General features: G+C 40.5%; 1 long non-coding RNA gene across 1 annotated transcript; it reads right to left on the reverse strand.

The window, feature by feature from the left end:
- Nucleotides 1-6,677: 6,677 nt before the first annotated feature.
- LOC125319423 lies at nucleotides 6,678-17,444 on the reverse strand. The gene is made up of 4 exons (XR_007200728.1): nucleotides 17,217-17,444; nucleotides 12,064-12,189; nucleotides 10,922-11,070; nucleotides 6,678-7,494 (listed from the first exon to the last, which is right to left on the reverse strand). It is a non-coding gene; the product is annotated as an uncharacterized LOC125319423 (long non-coding RNA).
- Nucleotides 17,445-18,986: the final 1,542 nt, after the last annotated feature.

Here is an 18,986-nt window from a genome sequence, read left to right on the forward strand (position 1 = left end):
TCATGAAGAAGTTGGAGACCGTAATCAAAGCCCTTAGAGGAGACAGTGGAGAGGACAGCCCTTGCTTACCTCGGGGACAAGGAAAGGAGACAGAAACCTGGTCCTTTTAAAAAGGGCAACATCCAAGTTTCAGAGTGATCACTGCCAGTATGCGTGAGGCTGCAGGAATTAAAGTAGTTTTGTTAAGCGTAATTGGGATGCCAGTGGTGTGTCTATCTCACACTCTTATCAGCCTGCCTTTGCAGAGACAGAGGAATTGCAGTACATGTGGGAGAAGTGCAGGACTCATTGCAGGAATTCCTGGCAGGGTCAGTAACTGTGGTGTGCTGTGAAACTGCAGTTCTCAGGGCAGAGAATGAACTCTGGACTCCATATTTGCCCAAAAGGCACATGGACTGCTAACTTGTTGGCAAAAGTGGCAGGCAGATCACAGCCAAGGGTGGAGAAAAGCAAAGCCTGTCCTTTATATACACTCCAAGTAATTGTTGTTTGTACAGTGTGCTGTCATCAAATATATTACTATTTCTGCTTTTCTTCTTACTTGATCTCCTTCCTCCTTACTTTCACTCCCCCATTTCTTTCCTCTGACTTTCTTTTCTGGCAATACTGATAATAACCACTGTAGTTCATCTTGTCACATATGCCTATCTACCTAAAGTATTCTGTGATTAAGTTGTAGTTGGACATATTGAGGCCAAACTGACTGGAACACCAAAGTTGATACTGCTGAGTTTCAGGCAACTGCCTGAAAAGATTCAAGACAGATTTTGTAATTTTAATTACAGTTTTGAGAGATTATCTCTGCAGCCATGCAACTGGCAACTTTCCTTCAGCTGTGATGAAGTGGGATATTCAGTTCTGGATGTATGGAGAGGTGCTCTTCCTGAAAATCCTACCAATAAAGGTAATCCACCACAAGCCTGGTGAATTCCCTCTAAATAACAACATGACTCCCAGTGGCTTTCTCACTGGTAAGATTTTTACACTCTCCTCATTGGCAAAGTCCCTGTTGTCTTCCAGTAGCATATGGATTTAAGTTAATAAAACTTGGCACACATTTGTTAATGCAACCTCTCTCCAGAGGAAGAAGCATTTTAGTGGAGTATATACAATTAAAGCTTGGAATTATGTTTAAAAGATAAACGTGTGCCTTGGTGTTCATTGATCTGGGAGATGGCAAGATGAGTGAAGTGTAACATGAACTTTTGACAGTGCTGAGTTTTGGGAGGCTAGACAGTTGCTGAGTTTTGTGCCAGCTTGTGAGACACATCATCATCTTACAGACGGAAAATTACCTTTTTCATGGAGGACTCACTTGTACCGGAGAAGCAAAGTTATTAATGATACATCTTGTCTGCATATTTATCCAGCTGTTTCTGCTTGTGCTCACCTGAAACTTCTGCTGTCTGGATTTGGCTTTAATCAGTGGTCTGCAGTTGGATTCAGCTCAGAGCCATCTCTATGCCAGTGATGAGACTTTTTCCTGTCTCTGAGAATGTGTAGATGTGTAAAACACCCATCATGTGCCTGGTTCTCCAGTGGTTGTAAATAGTTGTTGATAAGGACTGAGACACAGTCTTTCAAAAGTTCGTAAACCCAGGAGTGTAGTGGTGGTGGAGGCAGTTTTCCATCATCTCCTGAATGTGTTCCACCAGGGAAGATGCTTACTAAACCAGCACATGGATTTGGATATACTATCCCTGTGTTCAGGTCGAATATTCCATCCTTTCTCTTACTCTGTAGCACTGGGAGAGAATCAGTCCACATAGTTTCTTACTCAAGGAAGCAAAGGGATACAACACAGAGCACAGAATTTTCCCCTCATTTATCTTCCTTTAGAGACAACACATGTGCATACAGCAATAGGGATGCAAGGAATGATGTCCTGGGAAGGCAGGAGAGACACTGTGTCATGCTTCAGTGTACCCAGACCCCTCTAAAAGCTCACATCCAGAAGGATTGACCTGATTCAGCTTGCAACTACATTAGCCTGTTACATCAACATGTGATTTGCAAGTGCTGAAATCAAGAACCACCCCTTTTCCTTAAAAAGATAAAAATAGGTATAAATGCAAAGCACCATATTTTCAAGCATGGCCATAATCTCCCTTTCAGGTCTTGGAGGTCCAGGGTAAGAGGACTTGATTTTTTTGGTAAATTTCAAAGTTGGCACATCAGGACTCTCAAAGAAAAAAAGTGTGTTCAGTAGACATCTAGACCATTACTCATTCATAGTTAAAAATAGATGCCTACGCTTATTTTCAACACCTGATTTTACAATAAATCACTGAGGAAGCATTGTGCTGCGGAAGGACCTAAAACAGGATGTTTTTCCTCAAAACTATTTGGTAAAAGCAAGGAAATCTTTGTGTGCAGTTAAGTGAGCAGATGGAGAGACTGGATAGCATAAGAATCTGGCCAGTGAGGTTAGCAGGCTTTTCCACTGTGATTCATGAGGGTAAAAGAGCTTTGTCTTTGCCTTGGAGCTTGTCTTCACTTGAAAGAGGAGTGTAAATTTATAACATTTTCCAGAGTTGCTCCACATGTGGACATATTTAGTCCAGAATAGGATTAAAAGAAAACCAGTGAAAATTGAGGGAGAAGTATGCAAATGGAGGCATCTATGTTGAAACGGGATATTTTGCACCTTTATAATTATTTTTATGATGATAGTATGGGGGGCATATTAAGACATTAAGAATCTATACGTTTTCATAATTATGAAGAATGAATTTTTTTCTCATTAACTGAAGCCTTAAAAATTTTGTTGTTCTCCCTCTATTTTTTTTTTTTTAAATAATCAGCAATTTTTAAAAGACAAATTCCAGATATGTAGCATTGTGTCAATTTGTTCATGATCCACTATTTTTGTCAGGAGTTTTTCATAGGTTCTTCTCAAAGGAAAAGCATAAACTTTTGACCTATTTAGGTCCTTTTAATATGCCAAGGTGATTCTACCTATTTTACCATCCTGGTATTAATTCCAACAAAATACTGACTAAGAGTGATACCAATCTATATAGGTGTTAAATAGAATTATATAGAAGTGAAGATCTTTTTATTGACTTTAGTAACTTCAAAGATTTATGGAAAATAGAAGGACTATTACTCACTAGCTTTCAAAATTAAACCTCACAAATGTAGTATCACTTAAAACCAGCAAACTTTAATTCAGCAGGTCACATGTAGTTTTATAGCAATAACAAACAAATCACGGTAATTTGTATCTTATTTTCATTAAATTAGAAACCAGTGCTGTTTCATAAATGAATATATGTGTTGCTTCTACTAATCTTTATAATAAATAATTGACTTACAAAATGCCATAGATGTGCATAGAGTGCATATGACAATTATCTCAACTAAAGCCATAACTCTTCCTCATACACTGTTTTTTTCTGGCTTAACTAAATTGAGTGTCTTGGGTAGACCTGTTTCTGATATTCTACAGCCAGTGTACATCTGACCAGGATAGGAAGTAAGTTCAGGCTGCCCAACAAACTCGAGGGGAAAGGGTCATGGAAACTCTAGTTTTCCTGCAGAGTTGTTAGGGTTTCTTCCTTAGGATATTATTAGGAAACACACAGAGGTTTATGTAAATTTAAACTACTTTGAAACAGTGAAGGGATGAATTTATCCTTTTAGGTTCTTAACTTCTGACACCATCTACTTATTTTTGATCTGGGTCTGAACTGAGCCTTCAAGGCTCTTTCTATTGTTCTGTTTTCCATAAGACAGTCTGTGAAGACCTGATTTAATTAATTTAGGAGAAGGAACCCAAAACAATCCCTGCCCGCCATTTACTTGTATCTTAATATAGAAACAGCTATACATCAGAGACATACTACACATGGGCATGTATTAAATGCTGAAAAAAACAAGACCAAACAAACAGCATCAGATTTCTCTTCTCACATCAATAAATATTTGACATGTATTTAGTAGCCAAACTGACAGTTTTAAGTCCATCAAGCTTTCCAAGGTCTCATATTCTTTCTGCCCCCCATTGTCTCTCATACAGAGTGGTTGTAGCATTGCCAGAAAGCACACGTGAGCATCTGCAAGCAGTGACTGTGCTACAGAGATGAGAGTCTTTGCAACCTTCATTCACGTGCTGTCAGGTCTTTCTCCTCATCTCCCTGCTTCCTGCTGTATTCTGGGCTATTTTTCAGTCCCTCCATCTCTTTGCTTCCTACAACATTTCAGGATAGTTTTATTAAATACATTTCACTGGTTACTTGTACTCCATCAGGACTTACAAACCCCAGTCAAGACCAGTAGTTCTACACACAGAGACCAAGTGATAACATAGAAAGGCCTTGTTGTGGCCTAGACTTTCAAATGGGCCACAAGTAAATGCTGAGAACAAAAGTGGGGAATGGGAGGATGATGAGCAGCAATAGTGGTCATAGCCCTGCAGTCACCTGGCCAGTATAAACCATTACATTCCTCATTGTTGTCTCACTCTTTTGCCCTCACTCATTTTCACTTTCTTTTATGCTGCAGTAGTACTTATCATGTTATCAAGTGTTCTTTCCTAGCACACTATACATTTTTTATTAGTCACAGACTGACACTTTGCAGTGTATTTGTAATTAAGAACTAGTATGCACTACACTGTTAAAACAATAGGATTACAGAGAATAAACATTTGATGTTCCATTTGTGGGCCAACTTTATTACTTTGTTTGAAATTTAAAATAAATGCAATCAGGAGTGAACAGAATCATTCATTTGTGCCAGCACTCCAAAATGGATGTTGCAGTCCATGTGTTCAAATCCTAAAATTTAATCCTGTCATTTCTTTTGGTAAATATTACTTTTTCTGACTCCTATAGCAAAGAATTTGACAGCTCTTTGGTCCCAGATTAGGGTGTCAGTGTGCTGCAAATGTCCAAGGTAAGCTCCAAAGACAACTCAATCTGAGTAAATTTAACTACAAGATGGGAAAGTTCGTAAGCAAAGTAGGCCCCTTGGAAATAGGGCCTAGCAACATGTGTGGTAGCTTGGAAGAGCCAAATCTGACACTTTTTATGAGAAAGCTATTGAGTTATTCTTTCTATCAGACTTGTTTGTGGATTTGCAGGTTCCTGTTTTATTAACCTTGTTTTCCTCCTCCTTTTGTCTTCTTTGGCTGTGTTTTGGTAAGGTGGAGAAAGCATTGTCTTGAACTCCGAATGTTCTTTATAGTGTCCCTTATTCAGCTCACAAAGAAACAGCAGAAGCACAAAGACCAAAATTTAAAACAATTCTAACCTAAGAATCTAAGCATATTTTTATTCATCTCTCTCACCTTTTCATCTCAGGTACGTCAATAATTCCCAGTTTTATTCGTGATGAGTTAGCAGAGCAAGTTCTTCTCTTGCCAGGTCAGTTCTTGACAGACTTTGGACCTATGGTAAATGCAGTGAAAAGCAGCAGAAGGAAGAAATGTGCTCTTTTACAAACCTATATATATTTTTAGGCACTCATTCTCTTGGGGTGATTTTATGAAAATACTGTATTCCCCTATTGTCCGCTTTATGCCCAGAAATGGGTCCCATAGCTTTTAGCTAGGTCCAGCAGAGGGGGGAGAGATGCCAGGTGAATTCTTCGGCACAGTTTGTGTTCAAGGACTCACACACACTCCCCCATGTCCTCACCGCTGCAGAGCTGAGGGAGCTCCTCTCTGCTTTTAGCCAGCCTGTTACCTGAGGCAAGAAGTTCTCCTATACAGGCATACCGAAATCCTCTGGTAAATTCTTCTTCCTCTTCTGGGACTGTTCGGCCTAGCTATAATCCAAGAACCAGATCATCTCACCCCGTGGACTGGCAGGGAGGCTGCAGGGACACCGCATCCCAGCCTCTGGCCTCAGGAGGGGCCGAGCCAGCTACAGAGGGAACTCTAAATCCACCAGCTTTCTCTGCATCAAGGAGGTTTAATATTTTAACAGTTATTCATTTTTCCTGTGCCCTGCTGGCACTTTTTTTGTCAAGTAAATAGTTTTTTTCACTTTCCTTCAAGAAATTCCTTTGGTATTGGTGGGGGAGGGAGTGCTGAAACGTGCCTTCTGTGGAGGAGACGTACCTACGTACCTTCCAGAGCGTTTCCCCCTCAACTTGTCTCAAACTGAGATACTCATAAATTTTACATGCAGTAAATATTAAATATTTATTATTTGTAAGTGGGGGAGATGTTGGAAAAAGGATGCTTTTTCCATCTTTTCTGTTTATGATGATGATATAAAGAAAAATTAATGATCCTCAATGCTTTGAGGAGTTCAGGTCACCATCTTCATATTTGTTTTCCCATTTCAGTCCTTCTCTGCTCTCAAAAAAAAGTGACTTCAAAAATTGTCTTTCATTGTTTTTCTATTTAATATAATATGTATCAACTCCCCACCCTCTCATCTGTTAATTTCAAAGACTGGTATATAACTCCTGTTTAGGATACAATTTCCCAGGGTATTTCCCCACGTTTTTGATCAGGATTTCAGAATTACAGAATCACAGAATGGGTCAGGTTGGAAGGGCCCACAGTGGGTCATCTGGTCCAACATCCCTGCTCAAGCATCTGGTCCAACCTCCCTGCTCATCCCAGAGCACACGGCACAGGATTGTGTCCAGATGGTGCTTGGGTATCTCTGATGAGGGAGACTCCACAGCCCCTCTGTGCAGCCTGTTCCAGTGCTTGGTCATGGCACAGTAAAGAAGTTCTTCCTCATGTTTGGGTGGAACTTCCTGTGCATCACTTACTGCCCATTGACTCTTGTCATATTGCCCAGCACCACTGAGCAGAGCCTGGTCCCTCCTCTGACCCCTCCTTGCAGACACTGACAGATACCAGTGAGGTCCCCTCTCAGTTATTCCTTCTTGGGGCTGAACAGAATCAATTCTCTCAGACTTTCCTTGTAAGAGAGCTCCTCCAGTCCCTTCATCACCTTTGTAGTTCTCTGCTGGACCCACTCCAGGACCTCCATAATCTCTCTTGTACTGCAGAGACCAGAACTGAGCAGAGACTCCAGGTGAGACCTCACTTGGGCTGAGCAGAGGAGCAGGATCACCTCCCTTGACTGCTGGCATTGCTCTTCCTAATGCATCCCAGGATTCCATTGGCCTGGGGCACTGCTGGCTCATGGCCAGTTTGTTGTCCACCAGGACCCCCAGGTCCTTCTCCACAGAGCTGCTTTCCAGCAGGCTGGCCCCCAGCCTGTGCTGGTACCCAGGGTTGTTCTTCCCCAGGTGCAGGACCCTGCACTTGCCCCTGTAGAATTTCAGACAGTTCTTCTCTGCCCATCTCTCCAGCCTGTTGAGGGCCCTCTGGAGGGCTGCAGATCACTGTGGGGCATCAGCCACTCCCCCCTTCTTACTTTCAGGAAAGAGCAGTAAATGACGAATTTGCAGAAGGAATGGCATTTCTGGGAAGGCCACTGAAGAAGTGGAAGACTACAAGATCTGCTACTTCTCTTTCACTCAGTCAGTCTCTTCTCCTCCTGCCACAGGGAAATATGAGCACTGGAGGAAAAAGCAAAAGTTTTAAGAAGTTGAATTTTTCTCTCCAAATTTTTCTTGAGGTCTGGGTGTTCTAACACATTGCCATGGATATAACATCATATGCCAGTTCACCTCTGGAACCTGACATTGAAAAACCCTCTTGTACGTATCACATGGTCTCCCAGTTTACATGAATATAAAAGATAAGAGGTCTCCAACTAATTTTGTGCATTGATTCACCTAAGAAGTTTCCTCCCCTGTCTCTTCCCAAAGATCACTGAAAACTTCACTTGCCACAGATTAATTCACTGTCTTGAAACAGAGAGAAAATACTGTAGAGATAACTCCAGCTGTCTTGCAGCTTGACAAGCCTCTAAGAAGGTTTTGAAAATCATAAATTTTTGAAAATATGTTTAAAAGCAGTTTTAAGTGTTTGCCCTAACAGAGTAGTAATATTTATATAAAAATAGCTGGTAGCAAGTTCCAAACAAATCACCATAAAGGCATCGACAGCACCAAGATAGGATTACATGGTGAATAAGTTGTGAAACCTTTTCACTTTCTCATTTTTTTGACTAAGAAAATACAAAAATTATGTGTTATTTATTTCCCAAGCTTGACTTGACATGATTTTACATCTTTCTTGTCATTATAAGAGCGCCCTGCTTGTGTAAATATGAAAATAGTGGGTTAGTGAGGTACTCATTTTATCCTAAAACCATGCTTCTTATTTTTGGGGTGAAAGATGTTTTAGACAAGACAGCAATTTCCTTTTGCTTCACCTGTGTAGGGTAATATCTAGGTTCCACAAAATTCTAGAGGGACAAGTTCAACTGTGGCCACTGAGGGCGACTGCTTGATGGCAGTCGCTGGCACAGGAACTGCCCAGACTGTTAATGTAAGGGATCTGGGAGATTCTTTGTTTCCCCAAGAGCACATGACCAAATGAGCTCTTGAACAGTCATAGAGCAGCAGATCTTATGGAGTAGTAAATGTCATCATCTGGCTTATTTATGTTTATAATGACTATGTTGTGGATCCATATTTCAGGTCCCAAATGTCTTGGTGGGCTGCAAAAAAGTACAAGGAAAATGGTGCTGATCTCTCAGGCAGATTCAGAAGATGAGGGCACTATTCCATTGATGTAACCATAGCTCTGAAGGTGTCCAATGGTTTCTGTGCAGGGCAGCTGTGGACTCACATCACGTGTGATATCCATGCTAGTGTGTGTAAAACTGTCTCAGGTCTTGGTCAGTTGTGCTGCCCTCTGGCCTGTTAATGCATCTCAATTTCCTGTGGCTTTGAAATTCAAGGCCAGATTTTTCCAGCACAGTTTTCTAATGCCAAGGCAGTTCTGACATGCATTTCCACTCAACAGTCCTGTTACATTGCAGAGTGGGTGGGGTGCAGGATACTGTGTTCCAGTCCCAACATCCATCTTGAGCTTGTTTTCCTAAAATTGCCACCCCAGTTTCAATGCTGACCATCTTGCCTTTTACTTCTCTGTTACTCACTGCTGAGATATGGCATCCCAAGCGCAGAGGTGAAGTTGCTGTGAGGCAGTGGTTTTGGACTTGAAGTTATGCATTAACTTGGCCAGCTGTCCCCTTGCTATGGACATACTAATTTATTTTCTCTCAGAGACAGGGAACAGAAAGTTATATTCAGCTTGTAATTCAAATATGAGTTTTCAGTCTGATTTAGCATTTTTTACTATGGATCTAATACAAATAAGACACTTCTTTTGTAACTTAGACCACATGGTTCTGCAAAACTTATTAATGCAATTGCCTTACTGGACTGGAACCAAAGCTGATAAAGTCAACTGAAAGCCTTTTAGTGACTTTAGTGGATTTTGCATTTGTCAGATGAGCATTGAGGTGTTCAGGCATGATTTTTAATACCTCTACGCATGGGGGTACATGAAGCTGCAACCACCATGCTCCTGCTCAAGGCAGAAAGGGCAGTAGCTGGGAAACTCTGCTTTGTATTCTGATCTATGCATATATGTAGGACTTTGTATCCAGCTTCCAAACAATATGAAGGTCTCTGAGCTACACTGCTCTTGTGTAAGAGCAAAACTCTTGCGTTGTCTTAGTGAGACTGGAAACCTGATGTGGACACGGTAAGATCCCCTCAAATTTACTTTCTAACAAAAAGTTAAGAAGCAACAAATTATGCTTTGGCTTACAAGATAGGAGAGAAAGCCATTGACCCAGCCCCCTAGAGACTGCCCTAGTTCTTCAGGTGCACATGACACAGATTAATATGATTTCCTACACAGTCTTAATATCTGCACAGATATGTTAAAACAAGGATGGTAAAGCTAAGGCTGAACTAAATCAGCTGTAATATTGAAAATAAAGAGCTAAAGGGAAAAATAAAATAATAAGTTTTTTAAAAGAAAAAAATTCTTTCATAGGAATTGAGAACTTCATGTTTTTGAGAGACTTCCTTACTATATGCCACATATATTTTAAATTGTTTTGACTTACAGTACTCCATAATATAATTTCATTAGTACTACTGTGGCTTTGACCAGACTTTCCTTTCAGAAACACATCTCTGTGTGCATGGCATAATGCCTGCTCTGTTGGTATAAAGAGCACGTGTACCAGGTGGGATATGGATACTTAATGAATGTCATCAGGTCTGCTGCTTCATTAGGCCTGATACTGAGGGATCCTAAAAAATGTGCGGAAGTCCTTAAATTCTGTCCAGATAAAATTTCCAGACAGAACAAGAATATCCAGAAAAATGGTGGCTCTAACTACATTGAATAGCTGCTTATTTCATGTTTATATTCTAGTAAGCAACGAGCTCTATCAAAATTAGATAAACTGCTTTCTTAGTAGAAGGAAGTAAATACTGACCATTACACAGTTTGAAAGTGAAAATACAACAGCTTATACTCAGAGTAATCTATCCATCTCTACCCATATCTGTGGAGCTATTCTGGATTTATAGTACCATTTTTCAGTTCAGGATCAGGCTCAAGACAGAGCAGTGATAAAGGACATATACATAACTATAGATTAAGTGGAATGAACCAGGCTGTATTTCTGTATTCTAATTACTTAAGGACCCTCCATATAAAAGAGACAAATCTCACAGACACTGGGTGCAGAAAATCCAGGGATTTTATTAAGAGGAGCTACTTTTTTGCTATGTAAGTCTAAACTCGTTGTTTCATCTGAAACTGCTGTAGCAACAAATGCCACCTGTATCTTTGCTTTGTAGACACATTTCCTGAGGTCACTTTGCTGCTGCCAAACACACAGATGACCAATAAGTATATAAATGTATGTCCCCTTTACATCAACCATATTATCTTTTGTAAAATATTAGGTCAGATGTAGCTTTGAGTCAGGACAGTTCCTAGGAGACTCCATCAGCTTCAGAAAAACAGTCTCCTACGGTGACCAAGGGTTTGTCCCCAGCATATTACCTTATAGCAGTATGGGGAGTAGGGACAGTCTGCTGATGAAATAAGATTCCAGTGTTGATGTAGCTTGTGTTCTTCACAAACGCTTCTTCAAAATCATCAAGGCTTTCCTTTTCTCACTCATCCAGGAGGAAGACGATGTCTGAGTCTTCCTATTAATTAAAAGCATTCTAACATTATATTTAACATATAAACTATTTTTACTTTTTATTTTACATGGTGAAAGAATACGTGAGTTTGTTCTCCCTTTGTCTACCATCAGGAAAAAATATCTTCAAAAGAAAGAAGTAAACAAGTGATGCCCATAAAAACTTCTCAGATCTTTAGGGACATCCAGATGCACTTTGTTAACAGAAATAATAGAAGCTTTCATCCTGTGTATCATATCTGTGAGACATCACATTGTTTCTTGGATTAAGCCAATTTAAAAGGTATTGAATGCTGCTTTGTTGGTGTCATATTTAGATATCTTTCCTCAAAAATACAGTTCTGTATCTTCCTAGAGTAATATTTCTTTGATTTATTTCCATTCCTGTACCAATCCCAGAGGTAAGCCATGCTATTTTCTGCTAAGAGAGCACTGCTTGGATCCATCTAATGTTGTCCTCTTTACATGCAGTAGAATGGCAGTTATACCAGGCTTACTCTTTAAACCTCTCTGACCAATAAACTCTCTACATTTTCATCTTCTGTAGGCCATAAGTTTGTCAAGATCTCAGTTAGCTAAATCTATTGTGTAATGTCAGTGTGGCATGTAATTAAGAGCCTAAAATGTTTTCATGTTCATTTTGATAGGTATTATATTAATATGTACTGCTGAAAACCAGTACTGTAACCTTCCTTCTCACTAGTAATCTGATGCTGACTTTATGTAGAATTTAATTCTTAAATAGGTATTCTTTTTTCTGTCCAGCACAGCCAAAAAGGCACATCTGGAAGATGGTGTCTGCAGTGTTCTGCCTCTGATCTCCCCAGAATGCTCTAGCTTTTGGGCTGTGGTTCTCAGCTGCACTGCAGCACCACTCACTACCAGGGTCCAGAACCCACACCAAAAAATAGCAAACTGTTCTGCAACTGTTCTGGCCCCTAACTTTGAAGCAGTTGTGGCAGCACAGACATCTGAACCTTGCTGACCTATCTGTCACCTTTGAGAGCAGTAGAGTTGGTGTCATTATGATTGTCACAAACCATCCACACATGCTCAGCTGCTGGTTATAATCACATGCTGTAACCACTTCTCTTGCTATTTGCAAACCCATTGTTCATGAACTCTAGAAAAACAAAAATAAAAATTGGTTTAGGTGGTAATAAACATTGCTTAGTTTTCTTCATATGAACAAGAAGGATTTTTAAAACAATTGGGACTTAAAAATGCAACCATGCACTGGGGTCTTGGCCGAGGAACTCTTTAAACACTTATGAATACCTAGCCATGTTATAAACATTTAAATTCCCTGCCCATGTTGTGTGTACACAGGATAGTTTGAATGTCATACAGATCTCTTAGAAACAAAATGTAAACAGACCTTTTCAATTAGCTGCAGTGGGAGTCTCAGAATTCAAATACCAAAATGCAGGCCTGTGAAAGCTGTAGGGGATCACTGGGGTTTGTTTATTGGCTGGTGTGACCTGCTGTCTGAGAACTAAATTGACACTGCTCCAACTTAGTGGGTGAAGGAAATAAAAAGACCTTCATTCTCCTCACGCTATGAGAAGCAAAGTGGTGACTTAGGAAAAAGGCAGCAGTAGAACGGAGAAAATCAGTGCCTCCCATTCCTGTGGAAGCCAGCCACTGTTGGGGGCTGATGGTAAAAGGGCATGGGACAGAGTGGTGCAATTCTGTAGGCTAGAGATATGAGCTTTTCCAAAACAAGTGAGGGGGAAAGAGGTAAGGATAAAGCCTGTACTTTGATCTCCACAAAAGGTGATGCTGCTCCTCCCATCCATCTCATCTTAGGTTTGAAATTCACAATCCAGCCCTAAGGGACTGCTCTCTTGTCTAAGATTTGATGGGTCAGTTGGGATCTGGACAGGCTGGGTCAATGGCCCAAGGCCAATTGTATGAGGTTCAGGAAAAAGGGTCCAGCCCTTGGGTCACAAGAACCCCAGGCATTGCATAGGCTGGGCTAAGCGTGGCTGGAAAGATGCTGGGTGGAAAAGGATCTGGGAGTGCTGGTCAACAGCAGCTGAATATCAGCCAGTGTGTGCCCAGGTGGCCAAGAAGGCTAATGGCATCCTGGCCTGTGTCAGCAATAGTGTGGCCAGCAGGACCAGGGCAGTGATTGTCCCCCTGTACTTGGCACTGGTGAGGCCACAACTCACGTTCTCTGTCCAGTTCTGGGCCCCTCAGTACAAGAAAGATGATGAGGTGCAGGAGTGAGTCCAGAGAAAGGGCAATGGGGCTGGGGAAGGGTCTGGAGCATGAGTCTTATGAGGAGCAGTTGAGGGAGCTGGGGGTATTTAGCCTAAAGAAAAGGAGGCTCAGGAGAGACCTTATCACTGCTACAACCATCTAAAAGGGGGTTGTAGCCAGGTGGGGGTCAGCCTCTTCTTCCAGGCAACCAGTGACAGGAGAGGAAATGGCCTCAAGGTGTGCCAGGGGATGTTCAGGTCAGACATCAGGAGGAATTTCATCACTGAAAGTGATTAAGCATTGAGATGGGCTGCTCAGGGTGGTGGTGGAATCACCCTCCCTGGAAGTCTTCAAGAAACATGTGAATATGCACTTGAAGACATGGTTAATAGTGAACATGGTGGTGGTGCTAGGTTGGACTTGATGATCTTAAAGACCTTTTCCAGCTTCAGCAACTTTATGATTCTATGAATGAGGCTCTACCTTGGAAGATGTTAGAGAGGATGCAAAGGAAAACTTTGATGAAATGAGCTCCAGAAAAAAACTTGCAGGGAAAAATAGTGGATAAAGGGAAAATAGTGGATAATTAGAAATTTGAAGGACAGCTGCAGGTAACTGGGGCATTTCTTTTCCAGAGTAGTTCTTGGAAATAAAGGGAATGAAACCCTCTACTGTCTCCTATCTGTGTAAATAAATTAAAGGGATGTTACAGTTGTCCCAGCCCGGCACTATCTGGTAGGTACAGCTGGTGCTGTCTATCCTGACCACACTGCAGTGCAGCAGCCCAGTCTGAGGTATAAAATTACTTTTGTGATGGTTGCTATTCCTCCCATGCAACTGGACAGAGAAAGGATGGTCAAAGATGGAATAGTACAGCTAAACTTCTGCCCTTTGAAATGAATGATGTAGTGAGGAGAAAGGACTCTACACCAGCAGTGGCTGTATTGTTCCTCCCTTTCTCCAAGGAAAAAAGGAGAATGATGACTTAGACTATACACAGAATCTTGCAAATTCTTCCTTGCTAATAGGATATTAGGTCTATAAGGTGTCCTTGACCTCACCAAAATGATGCAGCTGTCCATTTCTTCCCTTGGAAGTCTGTGTAGCTCATTAACTACTCTTTGGTAAAATGGATGTATTTCTAGTAGCTGGAGAAGTGAAATGCCTAACTTCTAGAGAGTGAATGACAGGATTTTCAGTGTAATGAGTTAATATCTTAAAGAGTGAGAGCCATCATTTCAAAGCAAGATTAATATGGTCCAATTGCCTAAATTGTGTATGTAAATGTGGTCAATGCATAATCAAGGAAATAGCATACCCAACATAAATCACTAGGAGGACGAAACAACAACAAAAAAATAGTAGTGATGGTTGCATGCAAGAAAGTGGTACTAGCATTCACAACACCATAATATGGCTGCATTGTCCAGAGAGTCAAAAAATGCTTCATTAGAGATGAGTGCAAGAATGTTAACACAGCCTTGACTAAACATATAAAGTGTAAATACCGAGGATAAAAGAAAAGAAAAAAGCAACTAAAAAAGAAGATAAAATCCGCTTTGTTTGCAAAGCAAAGATAAAAGTCCATGGATACAGGCCTGAAATGGGTTTAGCATAATGACAAACAGGGAGATTTGAGATGCACACTCAAAAAGAGGATGTATCTTGATAGACAGAGAGAGTGAGTGCCAGAGAGAAGAACCAGTGAAGAGCAAACTCCAGGGGAAAAATCTAGAGCCAAGTATGTAAGCGTGCGGGGTATGTCAGATCAGAGACATGAAATAAGTCTAGGGAGAGTGCTAAAGATAGCACGTCATGGATGAAGATAAAGGAACCAGCTCAGAACTGCAGTTCTATTGAAAAGCTACAGGACCTCTGAGTCCCTCAATTTTTAGAGGAAACATCTGGGGTGACAATTTGTGCATTGTGAAACTTCAGCTCCTGGAGTTACATGATCATACACAGAATTAAGGATTTAATTTAAAACTCAGTTGTAGTTTAAATTGGAGGAAAAAAGAAAAGTTCTACATAAATCCTAAAAGAATCCAACAGCAAAAGGCAATCAGGGGGATGGAAATTTATTCATCTGGGCATTTTTACATTATTTTAAAGCAAATAATATTATTTCTGAACACTCCCAGTCCTCCCTATTCCCCAGTCCCACTCTGAGGACAGAAGTTCAGGGAATCAGGAGCAACCTCTCCAGTCCTGTTTCATAGTTCCTCACAGCCCGTTGATGACTACTTGCCTGACATAGGTGTTATGGTGTTTTACATTGGAAGCAGAAAATAAATATTTTACAAGAAATATCCTGATAAAAATCACAGAATCACTGAATGGTTTGGGTTGGAAGGGACCTTTAAAGGTCAGCTAGTCCAACCTTGATGTGGAAGGTATTTTCAACTAGACCATTTTGTTGAGAGCCCTGTCCAACCTGACCTTAATTATTTCTATGGATGGGGCATCCACAGCTATTCTGGATCACCTGTTCCAGTGTTTCACCACCCTTAGCATAAAAAATCTCCTCCTTATATCTAGTCTGAATTAACCCTCTTTCACTTTAAAACCATTATCCCTTTTCCTATTCCTACGGGCAGTCCTACTTGAAAAAAAATCTCTTCAAAGGAGACATCCATATACAAACTTATATTCCTGGGGCTGTCCCAGGAAGATATTTTTGTGTTTGAGGAGAGGGGATGCTGTAACAGAACACACACAACGACACTCCCTCACAGGCCTTTGAAATGGGGTAATGTGAAGTGTTGGGAATTGTGCAAGAGTTAGGATCTCCCTTATCCAGTACAACTTAGTGCTTAAGAGAAAGAGGCCTTATGTCTTTACAAGGAGGTGTTTGTGTAACACCTCCAATAATAAATAAAATAAACCACCGAAAGAGAATGAGTGATGAAGAAACAGGATGTCCTAGTGCTGTACTGAGCTTGTCCAAGGTGGCCCTGGGGCTGGAATGCTCTGTCTCGCACCCAAACAGCCAGATGTGGCTGCACTGACTCTGCTTTTGCTCACATGGCCAAATGACAGCAGAGTCCTGAAAGATGAACCTTCTCCCATTCTGTGAGGAAATGACAGTCTACCTGGAGTATCTGCAGCAACTGGCAACTCCATTTGCTTTTCACTGTATTCCAGGATATCAGTCTTATTTTCTACTTGGCTACCAGTGTCAATCAGCTACTAATAAAAAATCAAAATAACATCCAGACTTGTGATTTCATGCTGTGACAGTGCAAAGCTTGCAAGGTAATACCTGAAGGGAAGTGACACATTAATCCAGGGGAAATCTGGATTCTCCTGTGCACCAGAGAATCAATACTGACTTCTTGGCTGTAGTGGACTGTAAAGCACAGCTGGGTGGAACATATGGAGAGAGACTGTAATTTCCTATCAGCAAGTTCAAGTTCAGGGGGCAGGGAGTTAAAGAGCAGAGAAATGAGCAAGAGTAAATATCATTTGTGCTATGGGCTTAAGCCTGGTGCAGACCCTGGAACAGTGTGGTGGGGAGGACACTGGAGCTGGCCGGAAAGCCAAGATTGATGGATACCTATCTCTTTGGTAGGGCAAAACTAGGAAGAGGTGAAACACAGACAGTGTAGTTTGTGAAGGACTGTGTTAGCCAGTGATTTCTTTATATATATATATATATATATATATATACACACATATATATATGTAATTAGCCCTTGTGCAGTCCTTACTACACTGGTAATCCCAGTGTCTGTCTGTCAGCACTGAGGCTGAGGCAGTGAGTTTAAGCATAGCACATCTCTGGCAGACAGTTATCACCAACTTTGTCTGGCTGCTTTTGGTCATCTGAGGCATGTCCTTAGCATACCCAGCTGAAACAAGTGGCTTCTCCGGATGAAAACCATCATGTAAGGTTAAATTCCAAATCTTTAGCTATGAAACTGGAACAAGATGAGACCGACTTACCGTATTGGACATTAGAGCTGAGCTTCTAGGCTTAGCAAGATTAGTATCAGCTCTGTATCCAGCACAAGGGGACTGAGTTTGTCTGGAGTTTTTTCACCTCAGGAAAATCTGCAGAAAATCAGACTCTGTGCAGGGAAGTGATGGCCTTGAAACAGGAAAGAGCAGATATGTGTTAGACATCAGAGCTCTGAAACATGTGAGTGAGATGGCTACAACTGCGGCAGCCTGGAACATGCTGAAGAGCAGCAGAAGGTCCTGGTACTTTCCTGAGGAATATTTAGAAAAAACCCGGTAGAGTGAGTGTTTTAATCTACCTCCCCTCGATGTGCAGAAGTCCTATTCATTGGCTTATTAAACATTGCAGTGAACTGGACAAACCCATTTTGGTTCTTTGCACTGTGACAAAAATCAGGATATCTTTATGCTAAGCACTGCACAGATTTTTCTGTTTCTGTTCCTGCTTTGCAAAATGCAGAAAATCTATGACATGAAATAATATTGCACAGATGGAGGGATACACTGGAGTTTATTCTTCTTTATAGACACTCAGTTTTCGTTCAAAGAACTGCCTCTGCAGCATTCTCAAATTCCAAAGTCAAGTAGATAAATTAGTGGAGGAAAAAAGTTTCCTGCATTTCCTAATTTAAAGAGTCCCATCCACCCCTGGGAAAATACCAATTTTGATTAAATATTTCCATTTTTCAAAACAACATTCTGAAATTAACCAAAGTGCTAATTTCAAAATGTCAATGCTTAGTTTGGAATTTCTGTTTTAATTCAGACTTAATTTTCTCTAATGCAATAAGGAAATTCCTAGAGAGAAAATGTAACTCTTGTCTTGATGTTTGATTTTAGAGAAATCTGCAAAAGAGTAAATTCCAAGGATAATTTACAGTTCAAGAACACAAATTATTTTTTATGGAATATATAATGATTGGTTTTCCTCTTAAAATTTGTGCCCTTGTTATTTCATTTTGCCTTTTTAACATTTCTGTGACATGGCTTCAAGTTAATAATAATTTATCCAACCTCACAAATAAGCAAAGAACTAGACTAAAGCCAGTGGGAAGTTTGCCATCAGCATTGATAAGGACGAGGTGCAGCCTCAGGTTCATTGCCTCTATAATTTACTTTATCAGTGTGTTTCAGCTGACTGGATGTCACCTGATTCACAAGCTGATGATGCTGGATATTCAGTTCCACCCTTCTCTTAAATTCAGGCCATCAGACAGTGAATTCATCAGTGAAAAGCCACTCATTTTGTGTCTGGAATTAAATCACTAGAAAAACCGGTGTATTTTATTAGGAATTAATCAGAAGAGCAAGCCTAGGAATATGATCTATTTCTTTATTTTGCTAGAGCATTTGTATTATTGTTCTCTGTTTCTCTGTTTTCCCTCTGCAGAAATAAACTCTTTTCTTTTTATCTTTGAGGTATTCATGTCATAAAAATCTAATTTTTTTCATCACTTCAGTTGCAATTTCTTTCATTATTGCACTGTATTTTGTATGTTAGATTCTCCAATTCATACAGTAGGTAAGACAAAGACAAAAGAGTGAATCCTATCCACAGAGAAACTTTTTCATTGGGTGCAAAGGACCACAAAGCTATGGGTGGTATAACTGTATAAATAATTTAAAAGGCAAAGAAAATAGATGTGGAATGCAATTGCTGAATGTACACTTTCTGACAGATGTTTAATAATTTTTGTCAAGGGAATTAAGTTAGTTTTATTGTACACTCAAGCTGCTAAAAATACACACACGCAC

Source organism: Corvus hawaiiensis, chromosome Z (assembly GCF_020740725.1).
Source record: "Corvus hawaiiensis isolate bCorHaw1 chromosome Z, bCorHaw1.pri.cur, whole genome shotgun sequence".
Lineage (NCBI taxonomy): Eukaryota > Metazoa > Chordata > Aves > Passeriformes > Corvidae > Corvus > Corvus hawaiiensis.